This window comes from Papaver somniferum, chromosome 5 (genome assembly GCF_003573695.1).
Source record: "Papaver somniferum cultivar HN1 chromosome 5, ASM357369v1, whole genome shotgun sequence".
Taxonomy (NCBI): domain Eukaryota; kingdom Viridiplantae; phylum Streptophyta; class Magnoliopsida; order Ranunculales; family Papaveraceae; genus Papaver; species Papaver somniferum.
The window spans coordinates 189,026,137-189,037,095 of NC_039362.1; the positions used below are offsets into that span (position 1 = coordinate 189,026,137).

Sequence of the window (10,959 nt, forward strand, 5' to 3'; positions counted from 1 at the left end):
GATCTCCTGTTTGTGAGGTGAGCGTGTGAAACCATTCGGCCATCTTCCCGATGGTTAAATTAATAATGTTGAACTTCAGAAGTTTATCTACTGGGATCATTGCAATCAGGTGGAATCAAACTTTGTTTGTGCCTCGCTAAATGCTTTCATTTTTGAGGTGCCCGCGTGTGGGACCCACCACTCAACCCTTAGCAATTGAGATGACAAGTGATTACTTATAGGCCTACTCTGACAGATACCCATCACCTGTGCGATGCACGGGTCCGCTTATTTTTGAGGTGGAATCAAACTTTGTTTGTGTCTCGCTAAATGCTTTCATTTTTGAGGTGCGCGTGTGTGGGACCCACCACTCAACCCTTAGCAATTGAGATGGCAAGTGATTACTTATAGGCCTACTATGACAGATACCCATCACCTGTGCGATGCACGGGTCCGCTTATTGTTATGGAAAAGTCTATGGTAACGCAATTTTGCATATTTTTACGACGTTGTATAGACAGTATTGTGTACAGGGAGACGAATGGCACGTTGTGGTCCCTAAATATCTAATCCGTGGAAGTTTATAAGCAAAACCAAGAGGACAGTTTCTATCACATTACGAGACCGACAGGAATCATATATGGAGGGAGTCAGTTAGTATTGCATCATCTACAACGATAAAGAGAAACACAACGTGGGTGCACTCGTAAAACATAAGTCTAGGATTTGGAACTTACTTCCTTTTGCCATTTGGTGGTCTATTTGGAAGGAACGAAATGATAGATTTACAACAACACTTCTAGAAGCAGTAATCAAGTCATTGTAGCTATAAAGTGTTTGTTGTTCAAATATTTTCTATGGTTTATCATTGTCAACTTTGATATGTGATTGTGAAAAACTATTCAATGATGGAAAAAATACGAATTGTCCTTGATATCATTTATTAGGTTTGCCGTAGTAAAATCTTGAAAATTTACTATCAACGTTTCACAAAGAAACTTGATATTTAAGAATTACGAATTCACGATTTTGATGTGAAAACCAAAAAGATAAAAAAGTGTAGAATTAAGATAAAATAAGAAACAAATGCATGATAACATAGTGTTCGTATGGAATGTTTGTATGGAATACCCATGAAACCATCATTGTATTCACATCTACTGTTGTTAATCCATAAAAAATTTAACAAAAAAAGTTCATATACTACCATGACCAAAGACCAAAGTAGCAGCTAAAAATAACCAAATTCAAGCAACTACATTGTAAATCGAACCGATTTACGTACATTGTGGCTAACAAAAACATCAGAAATTCTTTTCTTGCTATTATATAAAAAAACAAAGAATTTTTTTTTTTAGAAAAAGTTAAAGTGCTCAAATCCATCTTCTTTTTTCTATCCTTCCTATCTTTCATATACTACCCAGTTAAAAATCAGTAAGATTAATGAAGCACACTTTGTATAAGAGAGTACCAAAACTTTGTAGATAAGAAGAAAAAAAAGTCAGGTTGCTTAAATATACCAAGATATTACAAATCGGAGAAACACGGAACAATTAAGCCGTCAACGTTCAGTTACATGATTACAGGTTGAAATATTAATCCAAAAGATACATATATATATATATATAAGTTAAAATATATTATGCTTTCTTTTTTCACAAAATTGATTAAAAAGACCAAAATCAACAATTTCTAGATGAAAAGGACATTTAGAAATTGATATTGTTTAAATGGACAAAAATGTAAAAATAGCCAGGATGTAAACAGTTTCATCCTACCCATTTTCAAATACTTTTTCTTATTTTTAATTTGCATCAAGATGCATCTAGTTACATCCTTGCTATTATTTAAGTTTAAGTCAGGATGAATCCAGTTTCATCCTTTCTATTTTTTTTTGGTGTGCATTTCACCCATACTAATTTTTACTCGTCTATTTAAACCATGTTTTAAAAATATTTGGACAAATGACCCATTTTCCGTTCTTTTTTCATACAGTGAAGATCTCCCACTATAGCATGGGTGCATTTTACTTTTGAAACCATCAACCATGGGTGCAAAAAGAACACCACCATCATTATTTTCATTTCATATCCTGCTGCTCCCAGCAACAAACTGCTGCATGCGACGTTAATCGGTCAATGAACGTCATTAAGAGAAGCATCACTGACTTGAAAGAGAAACTCAAAAGTTAGATGAATTCAAAATCACAAAAATGAATTGGCCTAACTGAATATCGAAGATATCGGTGGTTATATCTTTTGCCAACAGAAAGTGTATGATCATACACTATGCCGCTTCTGGATTAACAAATTTACCAAAACCACCATTCATACTCACAAAATTAAATCCTTTAAAATAAAAAAAAATCGCATAGCTATTTTCCAATCGGTAGTGTTTTACCTGGAATAGACCATTAACAACCAAAATTTGAAGAGAAGAAAGTTTGATACAGTAAGTTGATTTATACATTTGAGAACCCTCAAAACTTATAGAATTCATAAATTTACAGTTGTAGATAGTAACACCATCAAACCATGAAACTAAAAAACACCATTAACTTCCCCCCCAAAAAAGAAGATGTTCAATGATTGAACAGTAAACAGTGACGACTGATTGCTTAACAATTCTTCATGGTGCGGTCTTGCAAAATCTTATGGTAATTGTAATAAACAATATGTTGTGCTAAGTACTGGATTTTGCATGATGGTATCAAAACAGTGTGAAAGAGTATACATTAATCATTAGTTTGTAGGCTGAACTTAGCATCAGTAGTACCCATGATGACTTGTAACCTGAATTACAGAAATTAGGTTGATTTTGTACTTTTCCCTCTTTGATCGTGGCCTGCTCACCTGACATGCAAAATAAAATCTTTGTTTCTTTGTTGTATATGTAAGGCTACAATACTCCAACTAACAGATCAAACGAAATGGATTCTCTCAAGAAATTCATGCATTTAATGACAATATGGTCCGGTATACCTATTTCAGAGAGTATGACATGCATCATATCTCGTACATTAGGTAAGTTCTCTCATAACTGTGAACACGGCCAATGGACATATTAAGATATATCGACTCTGTATTTCTGCCATAGTTTCTGTAGACTTCTTCTTCCCATGGGTTCTAGGAATGAACCTTGTTGAGAATACCATTCATCAGATGAATAGCCAAGAACTCGATGAGTGGCAAAAATAAGCCATGGTTGTTTCTGCCTGTATGCTGTTATAAAACATTTCTCGATGAATTTTTACTGCGCCGTTCCCTCTATCCAGATCCGGTCATGTTTAGAGTCACCAATGCAACGACGGAACATACCACGTAATCGACAGAGTACCTAAGATACATATAAGCATTTTCAGCAAGGACGTTCTAAAATAAAACATTAACATTTTGAGATCAACACCAAAAAATTAAATAAATAATTAAAAACAGTAATTTGCACGATTTTCGGCTGGTGTATCATAAAAAGATCCTGAATTTGGTCAGTCTCACCCGTGGTTTCCACTAAAATAAAAGAAATTTGAAACAAAAAGCAAAAAAAATGAAACCCTATTAATAAAAAGATAAGACATGCAGTTCTGAATTGAGACATTTACATGTAACGTACAACGGAGGCAATGAGGTGAACCATTTCGGTGAATTGAACATTGAGAGAGGAAACCATTTGCGTTAGAAAAGTTACCGATGTGAAAGACTATATTAAGAAAAACACTTGGCATTTAAAAGCCAATGATTAACAATATGTTACTGACATCTTAAACTTATATATTAACAGTTATTCTGCTGTGGTAGACAATCCTCCATCTAGCAGTACATAATGACTTCCATCAATATAAAACCACGCGAAGGCATAAAGTTGAATGCCCCAATAACGCGTTGAAATCTATCTATTACTGATCTGTGTTAGCGATGAGTTACCCGAACAGAATTATACTTATACTTACGATAGTCAGTGGCGGAGCTGGAAAATAAATCTCGGGGTGGCTTGAAAACGAATAGGATTTGTGAGGGTGGCTTAAGCCTGTATTTTAGATGTGATTTGTTTTTTCCGAACTTGAAACCATGGTAAAAAAAAACATGTTTTTTTGGACTTTGGGCTGGCTTAAGCCAGCCCAAGTCACTTAGTAATTCCGCCCCTGATGATAGTGCATCATGCAATTAGACATTGACGGGACAATGTAGTCACCATTTCTCCAACAATAACTGCAACAACAAAATGCAAGTGTGTTTTTCTTAATATAAGCTAGACCGTCAATTCATACATTTGTTCAATAAAAGGTGTTACAATCCAATTGAAGTGACCAAATTAAAGCATATAGGGATATTTAACACATTTACTTTTTACATATGCGTAGATAATGAGAACTGGGAATCTTGCAACTGTGATAAACGATGCTCAATATTAACATTACCTCGGAACCACTGTACTATAGAAAACTGGTACCAACAAAACAAAAATGTAAGTTCATTTATTGGAATGCTTAGAAAACCAAAAGAATCAGAAACGGATAGAAAATATATTAGTGTCTATAACTTCAAACCGATACTACAATTAATCATTAAAAATGAATATAGAGATACCGAAAGTAGCAAGGAATTTACAGTGACAAATAAAATAACAAATGAGTAAACTACGTTGGTAAATTAAGAAAATTACCAATAATACTTGGATTACCAAGTTTTGATGTTCACGTGTCAACCTTGAAGCATTATGACTTCCACGGATGAAGAGGACTTAACTCGTCTCTGCATTGGAACAACCAAATCAATATACTTTGCATCAAGCACCACAACAACGCCACTAAAGCAAAAACAGAAGCACAACCACATCTACAAACCAAAAACCAAACAAATATCTATTATTATTAACAATACAAACAAAAATCAAACATCGTCTTAAAAATCCGATATTTATTATTATTATTAACAATAATAAAAAAAAGAATAATAAAAAAGCAAGAAGAAAAAATCTTAGGAGGGAAAAAACTCACCACCAAAACAACGTGACCCCAACCTTGCTCGAGCACTTTATATAGATAGCATGATCACCAAATTTTTAGAAAAACAAAATCGCAAAATAGGTAAAAGAATATTTAATTTAAAAAATAAAATCGTCATAGTCATAAAAATCTATAAAATTTAGACACCTGTATTATCTCCATGTCATTATAACTAGTGGTTGGAAACATTTTAGTATACAAAATTTTGGGTATATCAAGACATAACAAAATTAAAAATCCACCTTATTTAATCAATTTTTTTATTTTATATTTATTTTGTTTTAATTATGGTATAAACAAAATTAAGAAAACTAACATGGAAATGAAGAATTGTGATGGCAAGTGATTACTTATAACCCTTACTCCAAAAATATCTGAAGTTGCTTGAAGTTCAATGAGTTGACTTTAAAATCCTACTTGGTTCCTAGTCATGTTATCATTTTATTTTTTTTCATGTTTGATTCAACTCGGTTTCTAGTCCATAAATGACTTCATACACTTGCACGTCTTATAAACTCCAAACAAATGCATGAGGAAATGCAAGTTAGTTGGTAGCAGATTTTCAACTTGGATGAGCCATTTAGTGTTGGATACAACGAACTAGTTTAATACCATATGAAATACATCTGTTTGTATTCATCTCAAGAAATAGCGAACTAGTTTTTTATGATATAGGTGGTCAGCCCATTAATTTGCTACTGTAATTAGTACATTTCCTGAGGAAGAAAACAAAGTACCCCTCTGACTATTCTTGTGACGGATGCAATGGCCAAGGAGTCCAACATTATAGAGTTCCCAACGGATTAAACAGAGAGTAGCTCCACTGACATAAAAAGATTGACTTATCTAACAATATTAGCCTTTTTTCTTATGAACTTAACTAACAAATACACATCATCAAAAATTCCAAAGTGAGCAAATATGGAATTACTGCCACTGTCGTCCAACGTTTTGAACAAGTGATTTTGAGGATATAATGGTACCCATAATCCCCAAAAATAAACCAAAGATAATGAAAAATACATTGAACGCTAGAGCTAGCTTTGATAACTGAGGCCTAAAGATCTTAATGTAAAACGCACAAGGATATATGATTGCGACACTGATACTAACAAGTGAACCGGTTAAGCCGAGAACGTTTTCAAAGTAAGGAACTGTGAGAGCTAAGATTAAGACAAATATGAGCAGCAAGGATCCTACAGTACCCTTAATGAACTTTCTCATTTTTGAGCTCATTGAAGAAGGTAGTTTGCATTCAACTACGGATGCTACTGGAACGAGTTAAAATGCATATTTTGTCAATGACGTTAAGACCACTGCCCACAACGCTATCTTTGTAATAATGAGATGTCTTGGCATGCTGAGGGTAACTTGTGAGCTCACTCCAGACCCAAAAAACTTTGCACCCATGAACCCCAATGCCGTATAGAAGATTGTAACCAGGCCAGAGCTCGCAACGGACACCTAGTTTTCCAGGAAATGAGGAATATTAGTAATCATATATATATGTTCAAATATAATCGACATTCGTATATCTCGATATATTTAAGCTTCCAAGAGGAGAATAGCTAGCTGTGTATAAGAATCAAACTGAACAATGTAATTAGGTACACACCTTAGAGAACTGAGAAGGGTCTTTATTAAGAAGTATAATAGGAGACTATAATTAGGAGATATAATTTAGCTTAGTTTGAGTTATATTAGGAATTGAATATCTTGAGAACCAAGTCTTGCGTCTTGAGAATCAAGTCTTGTGATTGTATAAATAGCTTGAAGAATCAATGAGAAAGACGCCAAGATCATTATCAATGTAGACGTTTAATGCTTACGCGTTTATGCTCTCCTCTCTCTTGCTCGATTCTTAACATGGTATCATAGCAAGGTGGGAGGATGAGAGAGGAGAGAGAGAGAAAGCCGAAGAAGTCTTTAGTGTTTTTTTGGTGGTAGAAAAGTTCTTTAAAGAAGAAGAAATAAGTGTTTGAAGGCTTGTTGGTGTGTGTCTCATCAGGTGAGATTGACGATGACTGAAGTCATTCATGGGGTTCGAATCCGTTTTGAGAATGCAGAGAAGAACCCTAGTGAGTTTATTGATGAAGGGATGTGTGGTCGTGTTTAAACAAGTCAGAACTTGTTGTGAAGTTAACAAGATGAAGAGTGCTGTAGTGTGTTGCGTTTCTGTCAGTTCCGGGATGATTAGTTGTGGAGTCTGGCAATGGGTATTATCAACTGGATAGCACGAATTTGTGCTGGGCAGTGATGACGAATAAGACGTATGTTGCTGCTGGAGTTTGAGAGGAAATATTGCTGGGGATTCTCGGTGATAAGAGAGATGGTGAAGAACGGGACTCTGTGAAGATGGCTTGAGCTAAAATTTGACTGCAAAGGAAACCGAGGATTGAATGAAGAAGAACAGATGACAGTTATGTCGCTGTTTGCCGGAGGTGTCTGGCTGTGACTGCTCGAGTTGTTAGAAACCACGTTGAGAGAAGCACGGATGGAGGAGATTGAGGAACCTATTTCCGTAATTTGGTGATTGAAGTGATGGTGTTGGATGGTTATCCATCCATGGTCTGATGTTGGTGACTAAGAAGAGATGCTGTTAATGGAGATTAAAAAGGTGCTCGACTAGTTTGAGATGAATTAGAAGATTATGGTGTTTCCGTTGAATTGAATGAATGTTTTGAGTGTGAATGAAATCAAATGTGCAGGGCAGAAGATGTGGCAAGAGTTAGAAACCAAACCAAACTCTTTCATTCCTTGTAGTTTGTGATTTGCACATAAGGTGTTTGTTTAAATGCCTGAATGGTTTGCAAACAGAAGCTTGACTGAAAGTAGTCTACCCTGAAGAGTGGTTGAAACAACAACAACGTTGAAGAAGGAAGAAAGAAACGAGACAAGAAAATATTGAAAACAAAGAAGTGTGACAGTTTTCGCAACAAAAGCGTGACTGGAACAAGAGAAGAAGAAACAACAAGGTTGTGCGGAAAAAAAAAATCATCAAGAAGTGATAAGAAAAAAAACAACAATAGTAGGTTAAAATTCTATGAGTTTTCGAGAGAGTACGAAAAGTATTCTATTGGAAAAAAGAAACCAAGAATACGAGAAGTATTCTACCGAAGAAACGAACCGAAGAAACGAAGAGGACCGCAATGTCCTTAAACTATAATTAGGACAGCAACGTCCCTAAACTAAGAAGAGGGGACCGTAATGTCCTTAAACTACCATTGGGACCATAATGTCCTTAAACTATAAAGATGGACCGTAACATCCTTACGAAGAGGACCGAAATGTCCTTAAACTACGAAGATAGGACCGAAACGTCCTTAAACTATGATTGGAAGATATTTTCGGAAGAGCGTTAAGAAAGCTCAATTTAGATTTTTTTTGTCCAAGATAGGCATTCGTGATTTCCATGCTCCATCTTGAGGGAGGGTACTAGGAAGTATAATAAGAGACTATAATTAGAAGATATAATTTAGCTTAGTTTGAGTTATATTAGGAATTGAATATCTTGAGAACCAAGTCTTGTGATTGTATAAATAACTTAAAGAATCAATGAGAAAGACACCAAAATTATTATCAATGTAGACGTTTAATGCTTCCGTATTTATGCTCTCCTCTCTCTTGCTCGATCCTTAACAGTCTTTCATCGATTTATAAATATCAGGAAAGAGGACATGAGCAGCAAAACTGTAAATATATAAACCAGACACTGCAGGAGTTTTGTGTAGTTGAAGCATTGGTATAGATTGGTTAGGTTTAGTACCACCAAATGCAGCAGTATATCCTACTGTGACAAAGATTACAAGCGACATGAGAATACCCGCCATAGAAACAAATGATATCTTCGAAAGATCTCTCAACCATACTGTGGGTAATACTACTATAATTGCAATTATTGTCAGAGCTTGAGCTGTATTAATCCATGGAAAATTGAGGAGTTTAGCTCCAAGAAATACTTGACCCAAGTTATCGTGAAGCGAAATCGTGAATGAGACTAGGGACATAAAGATTTCCATGTACATGAAAATTGAAACCATAACCCTTCCTTTCTTCCCGAAAGAAAACTGTGCAATGTCTAGATAGTTTCTTAACTTGGCATTATTTTTGAGACATTCAGCTAATAGATGTGAAGTATATGCACATAATATTCCGAATCCTATGAGAAGGAAAGCAGATGCCCATCCACCATTTTGTACTGCGTAGAGTGTCGATAGTTGTCCAAGACCTGCTTAATTTTAAGGAGGAAGTGCAAAGAAAATGAGAATCTTGCTCCATTAGAACTGCATAACATATAGCCACACCTATATACATACATCTAGTTATATCTAGATTAGTAGTAGAAAATACCTATGAGAGTTCCGGACATGTTGATAACTGAATGAAGAAAGGAACTATCTGCCTTAGCGTGTTGTTGTTGCACCTTCATTTCATGAACATTATCATTATTACCATTACCACTACCAATATTCATAGAGCTTTCTTCCCCGTAATTGATGTTAACCATGACTTCATTTGACCCTTTATTATTTTCCCTAGCAACAATGCCGGATACATCTCTGATGGTCTTAGTATTGGATCCACACTGTTCCTCCGAGCCATTAACTTGACAATTCATAACTAAATTTTGTGATTTCTTCTTAAGTTGGGAGATGATTTCACTTGAGTCCCAATCCAGCTACCTCTCTTTCTTTACTCACTTGTATACATAAATAAAAGCATAGTTTATTAAGAGCATCCACAGTGGGCGAGTATAACCAAATTTATGGGATGAGATCCTAACACAGTGGGACGGAATAAAGATCAAATTTGGACCAAAGATCAAATTCCAGACCAAATATGGTCGCGACCAAATCCCAAATTCTGATATAGTCGGGCGTAAACTTAAAGTACGTTTGATGCTGGGCGTAACATAAATTTACGCTTGTTAACAGGCGTAAACCAAATTTACGTATGTTGGTGGGGCGGAATTTAAATTTACGTTTGTTGCGGGCGTAACATAAATTTACGCCTGATGAGACGGACAGAAGAATTCCGCACGTTGCCAGGCGGACACCAAAATTCCGCCTGTCTGGGGCGGACACCAAAATTCCGCCTGTCTGGGGCGGACACCAGGAACACTGTTCTCATCCGATCTCGGCATTTTTCTTATCTAAGAAAAAAAAAATCAGATTCATCAAGACTGGATTCAAAATTCAAATTTTATCATCGAAAAAAGAAAATTAAGAAATAACCCAGATTAGGTTATATCGAGAATAAATATCAAAACAGATGATTATTTATCGTTCACAAATCAAAACAAAGGGGTTATTATGATTTCTAACCTAGATTTTTTTTCCTTAAATCTCAAGATTTCAAATTTTTTTCAATCCAGACGACGACGAGAGACCCAAATCTTCAAACATAAAAGAAGATGATTGATTTTTAATAGAGAGATTAGGCAGATGATGATTTCATTGCAAGTAGCAATGAAAAATTGTATCTCTTGCTTCTCTCTCTGTGTCTGTCTCTTCTTCTCTTGAGTTTTTCTCTCTCACTGGTTTTATTCAAGAAAAAATAAAGACTCGGTGAGGATAAAAAAAATATATGAGTTTCGGAAAAATTAAGACGAAAATAACGGGTATATGTCTGCACACCGATTTGATCAGACGGACAGGAAGAGTACGCCATAACCCTAAACCCTAATGAAAACCTACTGGGCGGAAATTTTGTTTACGCCCGTCTCAGGCGTAATAATATTTTACGCCTGACAAATTCATCACGCGGACAGAAGATGTCCGTCCGTACAATCCATCACGCGGACACCAGATGTTCGCCCGTCTGATCTCACACGTGCTGTGTGACCGTGTTTAACTCGGGCGGAATTTAGTTTTACGTTTCTTCGAGCGGTCATTTGGAATCCGTCTGATGAACGGGCGGAATTTAAGATTCCGCCCCTTACCAAACGTAATTTATATTTATGCTCGATAACAAACGTG

The 10,959-nt window shown here is 35.6% G+C and overlaps 1 pseudogene; it reads right to left on the minus strand.

The window, feature by feature from the left end:
* Positions 1 to 5,908: 5,908 nt before the first annotated feature.
* On the minus strand, positions 5,909 to 9,599 carry LOC113280356 (annotated as a pseudogene).
* Between the last annotated feature and the right edge of the window lie 1,360 nt (positions 9,600 to 10,959).